Source organism: Lepidochelys kempii, chromosome 8, assembly GCF_965140285.1.
Source record: "Lepidochelys kempii isolate rLepKem1 chromosome 8, rLepKem1.hap1, whole genome shotgun sequence".
NCBI classification, from domain to species: domain Eukaryota; kingdom Metazoa; phylum Chordata; order Testudines; family Cheloniidae; genus Lepidochelys; species Lepidochelys kempii.
In genome coordinates this window covers 64,729,901-64,747,266 of record NC_136387.1, presented here as the reverse complement: position 1 = coordinate 64,747,266, position 17,366 = coordinate 64,729,901, and positions in this window count along the sequence as shown.

Genomic DNA, 17,366 nt, shown 5'->3' with positions numbered 1-17,366 from the left:
GGGCAAGGCTGGGGTGGGAAAAGGTATATCGAATTATTTTGTATGAGGATGTCAAATAAAATACCATTAAATATCAGTAGAGTGAACTTCGGTAGCTCAATACTTGTTAACAATTTAGGGCCCAGCCCTTCATGAAATCCATGGAGATGGACCCCATGCCTACGCAGAACCCGTTGAAGGCAACAGAGGTCTCCCTGAATGGTTCTCAGTGCAGGACTAAAGCCTTAGGTATTAGTGTTCATTGCCAGTGACACAATACTTAGAAAGAAATATTTTTTCTGTTTTGGAATCAGTACATTTCCCCAGGTTATGATCTAGCTACTTTACACATAGGTGTGTTATTACATAGTCATCCTGGATAGGGGGTTTACACGTTTCTCAGAACCAGGACACTGTACTGGATGGGGTTGGTCTGATTTAGTATAGCAATTCCTATGATGTTATGAACCATTAACTAACCACAAAACAATTGTCCTGAGGTATTAAACTTACTTGTTTGAAATTCTTATTTAGTCTTTCCACCTGTCCCATCTGTTTAGTCATACATGCTGTTCTTTGATGAGATTTCATTTCATTCACTTTAGCCCGATTCTTCTATAGCATACCTCCTTTCACTGGAATCCCCTCATGAAGAAGAGACTCTTCCAATAGAATTCCTGACAAGGGAGATTTGTGACAGGGAATCTACAAATAATACTTTAAAAGAAAAAAAAAACCCACTGTATTTAAGAGACATGGGATTCTTCAAGAGAATTCCTCCTTTGTAAGGCCCCACCCAGGAGATGTGAAGGCTTTTTGAGAAGTTATAGTAGTTATACACATTTTACAAGTCTTTCCATTTTATGAGGTATTACCCCAAACTCTGATGTACTGAACATAACATCCCAATTTTGTCTCCTTTTTTCAAACAAATGTGATATTCCTTCTTACATAAATTAAAACCATAGGACCCAGTCCTGCAGTCCTTACTCAGCCAAAGATTCATTTCCCAAGAGGACTATAGAATAAGGCCCATATGGGCAGGTTGTGGCTGGCTCCTTTGCAGATGTTCAAGGAAGAGTGCACTAAAAGCTTTGCCCCTGCCCCCCACCCATGCAAGTCAGCAGAGGTGCCCGACAGAACAGGAGCGTGAACACTGCATCTCCTGAAGGTGTGTAGTGGTGAATGCACTCCCCTGTGGTGGTGAATGCATGGGCGGGAGGTGCAATGGTTTCCTAGTGTTCCCACTAAAGTGGTGTCGTCATCCACTTCCCACCCAATGCCACCTTACACACTTACAGGTAAATGCCACACAGCAGGTGTGTGTTTATTGTGTGATATTCATATGCAGAAGAATTCTCCTGATTTCCCAACTCCTATGCACTGAGACTTAAAGTCCCACCTAGGCCCTGGACCTCTGCATAGGGGAGCATATACCCATTGGGAGGAGTTTACAAGACAGACCAGTTAGCTCCAAATAGAAAGGAGATTATACTCAAACTTGAGACAAATGAACAATAAAGACCTTTCATACTGTATTTGGACTCCTTTGAATTTCTTACACAGCTATTGCAGACATTCACAGAAGTCTAGGGTTTTGGTTTTTTTGTTTTTTTTAAAAAAGGACAATTTTTCAAGTGTACCTAACCAGAATAAAAAGCCCAAGCTTTTTGATTTTAATCGTAGCTCCCTCAGTCCACCACATCCTTTGGCACCATTAGCTGATGGCTCTCTGAGTTAGCTCTGTGTGGTCTCTTACTGTCACATGCTCTTTAATGACATTCTGAACACATTTAAAACAGTACTTCAGAAAAAGAAAGAAGCAAGAGATAAAGGATGTAGATGAACAGCAGTTTCTGATTAGAGCATTCACAGAGATCACTATAGCTTTTGTTTTTATAAAAGCAACTAAGAACATATTTTTTGCTGTTTATATACAAATACTCCTGTCTTCTGCATCCAGTATTTTCTGTTTCTCGTTTTCCATGGGCATAGCCCAAGGACATTTTAGGGGAGTGCGGGGGGAAATAAAAAAGAAAGACTTTTGAAGTTATTATTCCAGCACTCAGTGGGACTCCTAGAACAGTTTCAGCAGGCCCAACAGCCAGAAACATGCACACACACACCCCTACAGTATGCTACACAATTGCGCTTTTTCTGCTGGGGCCTCTTCCCTGATGTGTAACTGCCATTCAGGACTGAATAAAGAATATCTTGCTGAAAAACAAGTCAGAACAAATGAATTATATTTCCACATAATAGCTACAGTTTCTCCATGTTTTTCCTCTTGTAAGTCTCTTGCCATTACTGTAAGTACAAGTATTGTTCATTTTCCTTCTCAAAAAGCTTGATCTATGTGCAGGAATATTTTACACTTTTTGTTAAGTAAAATTTTTTTTGCAATCTGTCATTGCTCTAGTACACACGCCAATTATGCCTACCAAATTAGATAAGATTACATCTCTATGTCTAGTATTTATTTCCTTTAGGTTCCCTACCCTTAATATTATCATTAATTTGCACCATCATGACGCTTAGGAACGCCAGTCATGGACTAGGACCCTACTGTGCTAGGCACTGTACAATCATAGAACACAAAGACAGTCCCTGCCCCAAAGAGCTTACTACAGGAAATCTTCAAGATTTTCAAAAATTGGCTCCTAAAATTAGGCTTCTAAATCCTTATTCCAGGCACCAAATTAAGTGGCCTAATTTATTAATATTACTGAGCATAAGGCAGCTTCAACTGAAGTCAATGGAAGCTGCCAAGTGCTCCATTCTTCTGAAAACCAGGCTACCTATTTAGGCACCTAAGTTAGGGTTTAAGAGCCGAAACGTTAATCATCCATTTTTGAAAATTATGCCCAGTACCTTGACTTCTGCAAATACCAAGTTTCTTTATTGGCAAATATTTAGCTATCTAAGACAATTGGCCACCTGCACAGAAAACCAAAGAATATTTTCTATTTGCAAGGCATTAGGCATTCCCATTCCAAAAGCTTTGAGTGATTCTCTAATATGATTTTTAACAAATAAACAGCATGAACCTTCAAGTAAAGGGAAATTGAAATGACCTTGTTTATGGTGGACACATGGACGATGAGCTCTGGGGATAACAAATCACTTACTGAAATCACTTACTGAAATCAGTTTATAGCTAGTAACCAGAGCTAGGGGATTTTCATATAGAACAGTAAGTGAAAACTTAGCACAAAATATGCAAAGAATTGTATATGGCATTACAATTGTGTGGGGTACCTTAACTCTACACTTCCATCCTTTCAGATATTTTTAAAAAGCAACATGTAACAAGAACAGCCCACTCCAGAATGCCCTCTTCCAGCAGGCCATAGCACAAGTGTGTATGCCTCAGTTTCTCCTTTAGGGTCCCCACAAATTATTCAAACAGTCATTCTTAGTGCAAATAGCCCTTGTGAGATTCATTTATTACAAAAGAAAGCTCCATGCACATAAATGATGACAAGAGTCCTACAACCATAGTCCAGAATTCCCCAGCATAGTTCAAAAACACCCCAGCTCTCCAGCACAGCCCCAGCACCCCTTCCCAATACCCCAGCTCTCCAGCACAGTCTTCTCCTGTCATTATATCAGGACAGCCATCCAGGCCCTGCCAGCTGGAGTACAACCCCACTCTTCCCAGTGGCAACCCAACAACATTTCTGCTGGGAGCATTCCTCACTCCCCCAACCCTCTCACAATTCTTCTGCATCCAGCTCTCCATCTCTAGAAATGTCAATGGATAAACTCCTCCTCTGCTTCCCCGCCTTCAGCCTTCTCCAGCCCTTGGCTCCAGCTTTCCCGCTTAGATTCAGCAGGCAATTCCTTCTGCTCCTGCTGCTGCCTTCAGCCCTCTCCAGCCCTACAGCCCAGCTCTCTGACTTGGGGACATCAGCCAGCAAAATCATCTTGCTGCTGTCCTTCCTTCAGCATTCTCCCAAGAAACACTTTCTGCTTCCTTCTGGGATCTTCTGCAGTCCCCTGGCAGCTCTCACCTGCCCTTCCTGAATGAACCAGTCTGTTCTGACTCACTGGGACCCTGTTTCCTTGCTTCCTTCAGGGATTTCCTCTCCCTGGGCCTCTCCCTGTCCCTTTACAGACCCTACGTGCTGCCTGGTCCTGGGAGCACCTGCTCTGGAACAAGGGCACTGGACTATCTCAAAAGTTACTGATACATATTTACAACCTTAACTGCAGCTTAATGATATTTTGATCTGGGAATTAAAGTACTGTGTATTCAGCACTAGTTTCCAAAGTTCACACACTTACAGTATTGCTATTATTATATTTGTCTTTTGGTAGCATCTAGAGGCCACAGGCAGGGCCCCACTGAGCTACACACCATACACAGATAACAAAAAAGTTAGACCCCATCCCACCATTTACAATCTTAGCATAAGACAACAGTTGGACACAATAAACAAACAAGAGGGAGAGGAGAGGACAAGGTTACAGTGAAAAGATCATGGTCCTTCTTATAAACAGCAGTCACAACACACCAAGGAGAAAATCCAGCACCTCAAGTGCCTAGTCATCGTGGAATGTTTTGTAGACATCATGGCAGGGGTGAATTAAGGATAAGAACACTAAGAATATACTTAGGGCTTCTGGTTTCCAGGTTTTATTAATTTCATTTTTCAGGATTCCTTTTCAGCAATGTTTAGCAATGTCCAAAAATCCAAGGGGCAGGGGAAGGGTCTGGGCTGACTCTTTCTCCATACTGTAGTGAGTAATCCCTTTGTAATGCTCACTAGTGTACGTTAGCAGATTACTGTTTCAAACAACAGAACTTAAAGCACACGAGGGAACTGTTACCACACACCAGCAGGGTCCACAAGGACCAATTAATGCACAACACATTAGTGCGTTTTAGAAATCACACCTCCGTCATCTACGTTACTGTTCTGCGTAGACAAGCCCTTAGATACAAGTAACCATTTCCAGTGTTTATTGGAGAAACACCTCTTTTTAAAAAAATCAGGGGTGTTTTATTGGTGTTTATTGGTTAAAACCTAAAATCAGAAGCCCTAAATATACTCTACAAATACCAGGTGTCTATTAAAATGAACTGTTAGGGCATGTAGGTCTTCCAATAGATGTTACTCCTAATGCTATCTTCTTCAACCTTCCCTCTGCTCAGTAAGCAAACTGCATTTGGAGTGTTTCTGTACAGGGCCTGTGATTTAATAAGACCATGAGCACACCATAGAACGGGAAACCATTAGCCTCTAGCTCAGAGGTGGGCAAACCATGGCCCGCGGGCCACATCCAGCCCGCGGGACCCTCCTGCCTGGCCCCTGATTTCCTGGCCCAAGAGGCTCACCCCTGGCCCCTCCCCCACTGTTCCCCATCCCTCGTAGCCAGCACAACGCTCTGGGCAGCGGGGCTGCAAGCTCCTGGGGCAGCGCAGCTGCAGATCCCGGCCTGACCCGGTGCTCGGTGCTGCGCAGGGCGTGGCCGGCTCCTGCCGGGCAGTACGGCTGTAGCACCACCAGCCACGGGTGCTCCAGGCAGCGCGGTAAAAGGGCAGGGAGCGAGGGGCAGGGGGGGTTGGATAGAGGGCAGGGGAGTTCGGAGTGATGGTCAAGGGGTGGGAGTGTGGATAGGGGTCGGGGCGGTCAGAGGGCGAGGAACAGGGTGGTTGAATGGGGGCAGGGGTCCCGGGGGGGGCAGTCAGGAAGGAGGGGGGCAATGAGGGGTAGGGGTTCCAGGGGCAGTCAGGGAGAAGGGGTGGTTGGATGGGGGTAGTCAGGAAGGAGGGGGGGTTGGATGGGGCAGCGGGGGGCAGTCAGGGGACAGGGAGAAGTGGGGGTGGATGGGGTAGGGGTCCCAGAGGGGCCATCAGGGAACAGTGGGGGTTGGATGGGGCAAGAGTCCGGGGAGGCCATCAGGGGGCCAGGCCATGGCCCCCTCCCCTAACTGGCTCTCCATACAATTTCCAAAACCCAATGCGGCCCTCAGGCCAAAAAGTTTGCCTGCCCCTGCTCTAGCTGATATATTAGTGGGGAACACATGCTTTAATACTTCTACGTGGACGTTGAATCTGCAATCTGAAGGAGAGACTGTGGCCACAGTTCTGCATGGCGTGCAAAGGGGTGGGATGGGAGGAGCACAGGAAACTCTCCCTTTTATGCCCTCCAGGCAGAGGCCAGCCATAAGTGCAGTCACACCACTCCCCTGACTACAACGCTTGCTCCCGACTTGTGCCCCCACAGCCGCTGGCCGATTTGAAGGCCAAAATGAAGAAGCAGGAGTTGGCAGGGCTGTAGCCCCACCCCTTCCAAACCGACCAGCAGAGGTGGCTGTCTGTGCACAGTACCCTTTTAAGGGTGCTGAAGTGGGTGTGCTCCCCCTGTGCAGTAGGGAGCCCCAGGAGGTATCATGGGGAAGTGCCTCCCAGAGTTCCCCCTGTCCAGCACCCCTACAACATGAAACTACGCCAGACAGGCACAACTGCACTGTTAGCAGACAAAGATTACACAGGGAAAGAACGGAGTGGGATGCACTCCCAACATGCTCTTGTAGATGGTTTGTGAGAGTAACTCCAGAAAACAGGCAGCGTTATATTGTGAACACTGGTAGACTAGGTTCTGTTGTAAGCTGCTGATTATTTTAAGAGTCAGTCTCCTGAAAAGGCAAACTCACTTCCTCGTCAAATAACCTACATGAAATTATTAAGATTTGTAAGTCTGAAAGTGGCATAGAATATCTATTGCACTACAGGTCTAAGGTCAGTTTCAGGTGGGTCTTTTGATTGTTGGTAACAAGGCTCTCAGAAACCGTCTGGGGCACTTCAAAACAGCCAAAATGCATCTAGAGGAAGTCAGAATTACTGTAAGTATTAGGCTTCTATATCTATTACCGCCAGCTCCCCTCCCACCCTTTCGTTCACATACCTACCAACACAGTTTTCTGTGCTGTTATTCCGGAGAGCAACACCACAGATTCTTGTTAGTTCCTCAATAACATCACAGCTCTGATGAACCAGGGTTTCATGTGCTGTAGCAGAATGGAATAGAACTGAGATAGCATCAGAGGAAATGCTGTCCTTTGATGACATTACAGCGAAATGAGTGACAGGGCATCACTACAGAAGGGAGGCAGTGCCCTCTCTGCTTGTGGGCAGATTCCAGAATCCCCCCAAAATGTAAGGATGGGTGTACTTGGAACTTTGTGGGGCTATCGAGGTTATATACAGGAAAGGCATACCAACCTGTTTCCATCCCAGCTAGCTTGATGAAATATAGCTTTTGTAGTGCTAATGAGGCCAATACACCATCAAATTAGGCCTGAATAAAGACTGGGAGTGGATGGGTCACTACAAGAACTAATTTCCCTCTACTGATACTCACACCTTCTTGTCAACTGTTTGAAATGGGCCCCTTTGATTGCATTGGCCTCATTAGCACTACAAAAATGATTTTTCCTCCCTTGGTATTCACCCCTTCTTGTCAACTGTTGAGAATAGGCCACTTCCACCTTAATTGAATTGGTTCATTAGCACTGACCCCCTACTTGGTACGGCAACTCCCATCTTTTCATGGGCTGCCTATTTATACCTGCCTACTTTGTATTTTCCACTCCATGCATCTGATGAAGTGGGTTTTAACCCACAAAAGCTTATGCCCAAATAAATTTGTTAGTCTCTAAGGTGCCACGAGAAGTCCTCGTTGTTTTTGCTGATACAGACTAACACGGCTACCACTCTGAAACCTATGCACACAAAGGACACTTCACCAGGAATCTAGACTTCCACATTAGTCTTGGATTGGATTCCAATTGTGCCGTATGGATTCATAAAAATAGGACTGGGACAATGGATTGGCATGCAGTGTTGTTGTAGCTGTATTGGTCACAGGATATTAGAGAGACAAGGTGGGTGAGGTAATATCTTTTATAGGACCAACTTCTGTTGGTGAGAGAGACAAGCTTTCAAGCTACATGCAGCTCTTCCTCAGGACTGGAAAAGACTCAGAGTGTCACAGCTACATACAAGATTGAACAGATAATTTAGCATAAGTAGTTAGCACATATTCTAAGGGACTATTCAAGGTGAAGTGGCCCATTAACACTCCTGTTCTCATAGGACAAAAAGGAGGGTTAGTAGGTTGCAGATTATTGTAATAAGCCATAAATCCAGTGTCTTTATTAAGACCATGATTTTTAGTGTCTGGCAAAGTTATGACTTTAAGCTCCAGGCTCGTCTTTTGAAAATCTTGTGCAGGTTTCCCTTGTGGAGGACTGATGGGTCACATACAGAGTGATCGCTTTATGAAAAGTTTCAGAGTAGCAATCATGTTAGTCTGTATCCGCAAAAAGAAAAGGAGGACTTGTGGCACTTTAGAGACTAACAAATTTATTTGAGCATAAGCTTTCGTAAGCTACAACTCACTTCATCGGATGCATGCAGTGGAAAATACAGTGGGGAGATTTTATATACACAGAGAACATGAAACAATGGGCATTATCATACACACTGTAACGAGAGGTTTCAGAGTAACAGCCGTGTTAGTCTGTATTCGCAAAAAGAAAAGGAGTACTTGTGGCACCTTAGAGACTAACCAATTTATTAGAGCATGAGCTTTCGTGAGCTACACCTCACTTCATCGGATCAGAGTGATCACGAGATCACCGGATCATGAGAGTGATCAGGTAAGGTGAGCTATTACCAGCAGGAGAGCGGGGGCTGGGGGGAACCTTTTGTAGTGATAATCAAGGTGGGTCATTTCCAGCAGTTGACAAGAACGTCTGAGGAACAGTGGGGAGGGGGAGAAAATAAACATGGGAAAATAGTTTTACTTTGTGTAATGACCCATCCACTCCCATCTTAGTTTGCAAATTAATTCCAATTCAGCAGTCTTTTGTTGGAGTCTGTTTTTGAACAGTTCTTTTTTGTTGAAGAATTGCGACTTTTAGATCTGTAATTGAGTGACCAAAGAGATTGAAGTGTTCTCCGACTGGTTTTTGAATGTTATAATTCTTGATGTCTGATTTGTGTCCATTTATTCTTTTACGTAGAGACTGTCCAGTTTGGCCAATGTACATGGCAGAGGGGCATTGCTGGCACATGATGGCATATATCACATTGGTAAATGTGTAGGTGAACGAGCCTCTGATGGTGTGGCTGATGTGATTAGGCTCTATGATGGTGTCATCTAAATAGATATGTGGACACAGTTGGCAATGGGCTTTGTTGCAAGGATAGGTTCCTGAGTTAGTGTTTTTGTTGTGTGGTTGCTGGTGAGTATTTGCTTCAGGTTGGAGGGCTGTCTGTAAGCGAGGACTGGCCTGTCTCCCAAGATCTGTGAGAGTGATGGATCATCCTTCAGGATAGGTTGTAGAGCCTTGTACAGAGGAAGTATTTCAATAGCTTTAATTTCATTTCAAGAGGATTTCAAGAGCCAGCACTGTGTAGCCTTTTATCAAGGGTTACGTTATCATAAGCATAAAACTTCTTCTTTTAATATATCTTTTGAGTTTTTTCAAAGCAACCAATTTCCTTTGGAAATGCTTCCATTACAGCATATGCCATGCCCTGTGAGAAAGGGTTTAATCCATGCTGCTGCTGCTGCCTATTGTGTCAAAAAAGAGCAATGCAAATATTCATGCTATTCAGAAACAGGAGCTACAGTGCAGAGAATGGCTTCCTGGTTGCATAGTAACTATCCAAACCTAACTGCATTTGCACGCACACATCACCAAAACCTTCTAATAATTTTTGGTAGCATATTTCAAAGATTGATTAGGCAGTCTTTCATAACTGCCTGAATGGTTCTATTAATTTGTCACTGTTCTCAGTTCCTTTAAGGTACCTTAGGTTTGGGTTTATATTAACCTGAGATCCTTTTTCATACTGCTCCATGTTAATGGAGTTCAGTTTAACATTCAAGGGCTGTTTTGCCCACCTCTTTGCTGCGGCCTTAAAATTTGATCATGAGAATGTTCTCCATTAAAAAGTCAACATTGCCAATGGAAATTATATCGTTCATGCAGAGCCAAACTGTACCCCTACATGTAGGGAGAAGGAAATCCCATGAGGTCCCCTCACAGAGCACTTTCCTCTTCATCTTTTGGGGTTGGCCCCTGCAGAAAAAAGCCAAGGCCTGGGCCACAAATCTCTGTGCAATGTCACTGTACCTCCACAACTGCAGACCCAGATCCCCACAGCATAGCTCAGTTGGAGCCATTCAGTCTCAGACATCCTTGACTGCAGCTGCCCAAGACCCCCTTTCAAAAGGGGGATCCCTACCACAGAGGGGAAAGCAAAGGGGACCTCTGACTGCATTAAACTTTGAGGGCAATTCTCCATTGCGAGCATAGAGGGGAAGCCATGCACATCACCTTGGCTCCATCTCTGACGCACCCCTTCTCTCTTGAGCTACCTGCTTCAGTTTCCTACCCCATGTAGATCCCCATACCCAAAACCCCTCCAGTCGAAGGAGGGGTTTCTGCTTTTTATATGTGGTGGGTGGGACATGCACTGAAAGGACCCTTTGAAGGTGAATCACAAGAGGACTATTTGGAGCACATTTATTTCCAACCTAAACACAGGAGAAGATTGTGGCAATCCCAGATACCTCTGTACAGTGACCATGGGCTAATGCTGCCTTTCTAATTGCAGCTCCTGTACCACTGCAGGGTGGGGGCTGATATATTTTTTTCATCTGGAAAGTGCTACTCCTAACGTAGCGCTTCAAGAAAAACGATGCCCTTGTTTTAGCAAGTTCCCTACGTACTACTTGCCAGAGGTAGATTTGAGACAAGCATCAGATCATAGGGCTTTGTGCCGGTATGCATAAGAACACAAGGGCACTCCATCCAGCGGGTCCCTGGTAAACACGTATGCCTTGTGCCATTAGTAAAATTCTTCACTGTACCAGTCTAACACGGCAGTGATATTAAGCACAGACTTCCTGTTTTGTGGCATTTCTCACATTCCTAGCTTTTTTGGGAAAAAGGACCCTACCATATTATGTTTCAAAACATGACGCTAGAAGTCACTGCATGTTCAGTTTGCCGTACTGTAGCTGTGCAGAGTTTAGCTAAGCTCTGCAATGACTTCCTGTAATTGGAGCTAAGTGAAGCAATTTTCAAGAAAAGCGAAACTGATGATGAATTTGGGCTTTTTGCCCGGTGTATAAAAAGGCAACATAAAAAAAAAACAAAAACAGGTTCTCTGTAGCTTACTTTCATCAGTGAAACTAAACAAACAAAGCAAAAACAAACCTCTAAACGTTCCTGAAGGACACAGTGCAATGTGTGTTTGCTGCAGTAAATCCTGATGAGCTGGATTAAGTAATCACCAGACAGGACAGAAACTGTCCAATTTGAAAAGAGGCGCTTGCTTTCACATGTGAACCAAAAGAAACAGAACAGAAATACGGAGGATATGATGTAAAGAGATGAACAGACTAAAATTAGCTAGCATGCTTACTTGTTCTGAAGTGTTTTTAAGTTCTTTTCTTTGTTTTATTGAGAAGCCAACAGGGCACTGGGTGGTATGGAATTAGCACAGGGTAGAGGTGGGCAGCTATTATAAAACTAGAGATTCTCTCTGTTTCTGGTTTTGGGGACATCTTCCAAAATGCAGTTCTGTAAAAACTGGGAAACCAAGCATCAGCTAAACCTCAGGACTTAAAAGTTTCCTTTGGGTCATTTCTGCTCACCAATTGATCTGCGAATGGCATTTGAGGAGCTAACAAGGGGAAAGACTAACAGCCCAGGAAACTCTAACTGAGGTTTCAGAGTGGAGGCTGGCTCAGCTGAAATAACGAAGCCTTCAACAGCTCTTAGGGAGCTTGCACAGGAAGATCCTTATCATCCTGCTGCACAATGAGAGCACGTGCCTGACTCTGGAGGGTCACATTTATATGTACTCGCTAATAAAATCCGAAGAGCGAATACCCAATCACTGCCCATCCCAGGTTTTTTTCCCCTCAGCCTTCCAACATATTTTTGCTTTGTGAAGACTATGCCGATTCCTCCCTTCGTCCCTGCAGCAGCATTGGATGCCCTCCTCTCCTCCCACTGCTTCACTCCCTTTTCCTTTGAACACTAGGAAGAATGGAAAGGTGATACGTCTCATCACCTACTGTCCATTTTCAGTTGTCTTACAAGTGGGTGCTGCTCAAAATTTGCAAAATGTAAATGAAATGCATGAACCACAAGCAAAGCTTTTGTCAGGATGGGAAATTAATTCACTGTCTTTTGAGCCCCCTGGCAAGAAGCACATGAACAGAACAGTATGTAAGAGTTCAACTGGGCTGCAAACACAAAGCTGGATTATTTTCTCTACCGTGCTATTGTTGATCTCAGCAGAGCTATTTATAGCGTGCACTGCAATTTCCCCATGTACTTTGGATTTTGCAACTGAAAATGGAAAAAACAAGTTTTATCGTCAACATAGTTTAGTGTGATCTTCAATTCAGCATGAACCTTACAATAGAAAGTTTTTTTTCTAGGCAGAGGAATGAAGCAAAGCCAGGCACTTAGGAGGTGCATCTGAAGGAAGGATTTTGCTGTTAATGGGGAATGGGTGTGTAAAGACCAACCTTCACTGTCCATCATGATCCCGCTGTCTCCACCTACCCTTCCCACCCTCTAGAGGTCTAACTGAGACATAGACTGTAGATACATAACACGCAATGTGTAGGTTACTGTTTCGCAATACGACAGAGTTTCCCATACCGTAGGCTGTGGTTCACTGTCCAGAGAGCACTTCCAGTCAGTCTGTAGAGAACAGAAGGGTCACAGGCTGTTGACCCTTCTCCTTGTTTCCACATGTCCAACTGAATTTTTAAAAATGCTTAATTACATTAAATAATTTATGAACATTATTTTCCATGCTGGTAATTGTTGTAGTTGCCACAGGGCTGTCATATGAATGTGAACAGGAGGGAGAAAGGGTCCACTTGACAGAAATAAGGGGAGAGAAGGTCCACAAGTCAATCTCACCATTAATATGTGATCCACCCCAGCAATAAGGGCCAGATTAAGTCAATAGGTGTCTTTCTATTAACTCAAATAGGAATTGTATCAGGCCCTAAGTGATGAGGAACAGTTCAATTAGAAAGTAAAAGAGTTCTTTAGGGCTACGTGTAATAATTGTACGATCAGTTCCAAGGTCACTAAAGAATCTATTGCAGTTGACATTAGTCCCAAGTTTACAGGTAGAAACCAACAAAATCTAATGTACATTTTCTTCAAATGAATGTAAATTTACTGCATGGCTGTGAATTAGTTGTTGGCCTAGAGAGTTTAAAGGATGTTTTCTGATTGTTTTCTTGCCCTTGAGTAAAATTTCAGTTAGTGTGAGATTTAGTGATGAGGTTACAGCCTTCCTTATTGCAAGGTAGGACTATTAAGAAAGAAAAAAAAAACATCCCAGAGTCAAACAGGATGTGGTAGGAGTGAGAAAAAAGAAGAGGTGTTCTAGGTGGAAAAGGGTGGGAAATAAGACAGAAGAGAAGGACTGTGCTAGAAAAGAAGAAGTATTAGTCAAAAGGAAACTTCAAGAATAGGAAGCCATTAAAAAACAAATACTTCGCTGCTAAGTAATTCAAAGGAAAATTTAAAATGAAAATTTCAAGACTACTGCAAAACTCTCAATAACTAGGATTGCACAAATCTGATTTACCCTGTGACTATGGAAAAAAATGCGAGCTTTCTTCATTGTCTGTCTGGTTGAGGAATGTGGATGATGTTAGGGTAGATTTTCAAAGGCACTAATAGGAATTAGGCATCCAACTCCTACTGACTTTTCCTGGGAGTTGGGTAGCAAACTATCCTTTAGGTCTTTGAAAATCTCCCTATTGTCTTTATTTGCCAGTATAAGCTCACATAACACAAAGCCAGAATTACAGTATATACGATTATATCATGGACTGTATGAAATCAATAGGTCATGTAAAATTTTCTTTAGATATGCAGAAGATATATAAAAAGGCTAACCTGCTGCAATCTGTCCACTACAAATGATCTGAAATGCACATTTTCAATAGGACGGCAACCCAGCTAAACCTGCAAGCATAATTTTTCAGATCCAGTTCTTGCAGGCATAAAAGCTCAGATTTGTGCAGGCAAACGGCAAATAATGCACATGCAAATAATGCAGTCAGCCATCAAACTACTCAGTTTCCAGACATAAATCTAGTTGCACGTACAATTTACACCTGAAAATTTTTGAAGGTAAAAAACTATGGAAACGTGACTAGTGGCAGTTAGAGAAGTGTTTTTGGAATTTGCAATATATTACACATGCATATGTAAGAATTTTACATGGGTATATTTAAGAAATTGTATTATCTTCTCAACTCTTCACTTCTGAACATGTAAACTCTAAGGGTAAAATTCTGGCCCCACTGATGTCAATGGAAAAACTCTCATTGACTTCAGTGGGGGCAGGATTTCACCCTTAGGATTTTTTAACTAATACTCTCTAACTTGCAGACATAGCACAGACTTTTCCTCTATTAACATTAGTTAACCCATTTTATTATGAGAGAAAATTAAATTCATGCTTTTGCTAAAAGCATCATGGTTGCCAATGCCTGTTTTAAAATTATGCACAAGGTCCCCCTGACATTAACTGCTGATAGAAGCGGCAGAAATTTGCAGCATCCTTACTCAATATGATAGATCTTAACCCATTTGAAGTAGCTCTTTTTTTGTTAGAACAATATTCATGGTGGCCTCGTTGTGGTATAACGAGGCATGCAGGTGTGCACGGCACTTTTCCTTGCTTAGACCTTTTTAAACAACATAACAAAAAGTGCACACGCACACACACAAATTCATCCCAGCTGTCCTCTTTGACATGCCGCTGATTTTAGCGCTTCATCATTGTATCAAGGCTGGTGCTTTGAAGCAGAGCCTGAACAAAGTGTGCCACTTGGTAGTCATGGTAGCTGGGTTTTTTTAAAAAATAAGCTTTTTCACAGTGTATAAAAAGGTGATTTTTTTTTTAAGATGCATGTGCTCTATATGAGTTTCTCCTCCACTCCATCACAGTTGGTTAACAAAAACATAGGACAAAAGCCTGAAAGCACAGTCCCTATCCCCCACCCCCAGCACGTGTAGTCTTTAAAACCCAGCTTTGTACTCACCATAGCTGGGCTCTGTCAGTCGTCCTGTGTTCACTGCTGGACAACCACCCCAGCCTTTCCTGCTGGGGTACAACCCCGCTCGTCCCAGCAGGAACTCTCACGGCCTCTCTGCTGAAAGCATCCTTGCCAGGGGAGCATCCCTCACTGTTCTGGGCCCTCTCATGATTCCTCTGTGACCCACTTCTCGGTAAGGAGACCTCAGCAAATAAGCTGCTCCACTGCTCACCCTTCCATCAGCCTTCTCTGGCCCTGGGCTCTGCCTTGCTGGTTTATTGCCAAAACGTATCTCCTGCCGCTGCCACTGCTGCCTTCGGTCCTGGCTCTCTGGCGTGGAGATGTTAGCCAGCAAACCTCTCTTGCGGCTCTCTTGCCTTTAGCCCTCTCCCAGGAACCACTTTCTCCCTCTGGGAGCTCTCATCTCCTGTTCCTCCTGACTGAACCAGTCTGCTCTACCGCTCTGGGTCTCTTTCTCACCATGTCTCCCATACCACCCCCCCCATGTGCAGCCCACCCTCTTAAATGGTGCAAACAAGGAGCCCCTGGACTGGAACAGGAGCGCTGAGCCCAGTGGCATTTAGTGGGTCAGCTGCCCAGAGCACTATAAAAGGATGCTACAGCCCTGCCTTTACTGCTCAGTGAGTTTAAAGGGCAGTTGTACTAAAAGGTTGTCGTTTTCAGGTTTGAAAAGCTCAGTATGAGTTATAGGCCAAGCCAATTGTTTTTGAAAATAAAATAGTTGTTAGCCATCTGTAGTGTAACATTCACCCTGACCTCCTGGGTGCAGACAGATACTGCTGAACACATCAGCAGTACAGCCTGTGTCTACACTGGAAATGTCTAAGTCAGTGTCTGTTGCTGCTGGTTAACCTGAAGATGAGCAGCAGGGCATTCGCTGCAAGATCTTTTATTCCTCCACATTAACTCTTCATAATGGCTGTCTGAGGGTGGGGAAGTGTTAGAATTGGATCCAGCTACCTTCGTTGTCACTAGGAAGAGCCAAGCACACCTGCAGTAAGTCCTGGAGGCCAAGAGAGATGGATGAAAAGGATTCAGGCAGCTACATGGAGAGAGGAGTCTCTTTTTAAATGTAAACTCCCCCTCTGACCACAAATTAACCTCTTAATCCTGACAACAGCTTCTCTTTCTCAGCTCCATTCACAGGACAGAGGCTGGAACCCTCTCTGAGTTGAAATGGGTGACCATGGCTGCTACACATAAAAATTTCTCATTGAATCTACTCATTAAGTTTTTGTTGTTCTTGTTAAAACATGCTTTATTTTAATGAATTTTCAGTGAAATAGAGTGCACAGAAGCACCCACTCTAAATAGTCTGAATTTGTCATCACCATCAGGTAATCTTTGGAATTTTCAGTGCAGGCAGTTCTGGAGATCACATGTTTGGTAGGCTTTACCCTCAACTGAAGTGTAAAGCCAGGCATTATTGGTCTTCCCACAGAGCTTTACAAAATGTGACCGAGGGTCTATGCAGAAGAATTGCGAATATATTACAATTGTAAGCTCAGAAATTCACACTGTATTAATTGTAAGTTATATGCATTACAGTTTAAATTATAAATTGTAATTATGGGTCAGCCAAAACTTGAATTTCTTGAACTATTTGAAATTTGCACATCAAATGAAGACATCTGGAAACAATTATGAACAACATGGCAGAATTTTGTAATTTGTTTGTGGATGGATTTTCAAATGGGAACAATGAAATTTATCAAATACATTATTTATTGTGAAATTTTCAGTCATCACTAAGAGCTAATGCAGTTAGATCACTTTTAAATTCAATGAAAAGTAAGAGAAAACCCTGAGAAATGTACTTAAAATCTAGGGTGGGGGAGAGAATCACTGACATTTTTGTTTGAGCCCAGAGCACAGTATGGTAATTTAGCCTTGTAGCAGCGCTGTAACATTTCTTACAAGTACACCCAAAAAAAATTGCCCAGGATTAACCTTTGATTTAAGAGAGCAACCTGACAACACTCCCTCATCTTGTTTAATTGAAAAAGTAATTATTTCAAATTTTAAAATCAAATTTCATTTACCCACAGAGACTAACACTGCTCATTTTTACCTTCTGTTTTTCTGTCCAGTAAGAACATTTGGGGCATGACTAGTGGAACAGCGTACTGTATGAACCTCAAATGTGTATGCGCTTTGTCAAGTTGATCATCGCTTTGTTTTTTTATCTGAACAAGATACAGTCAACTTTAAAAATATGCAGCTATATCTTCTACAAATAGTCTGATGAGT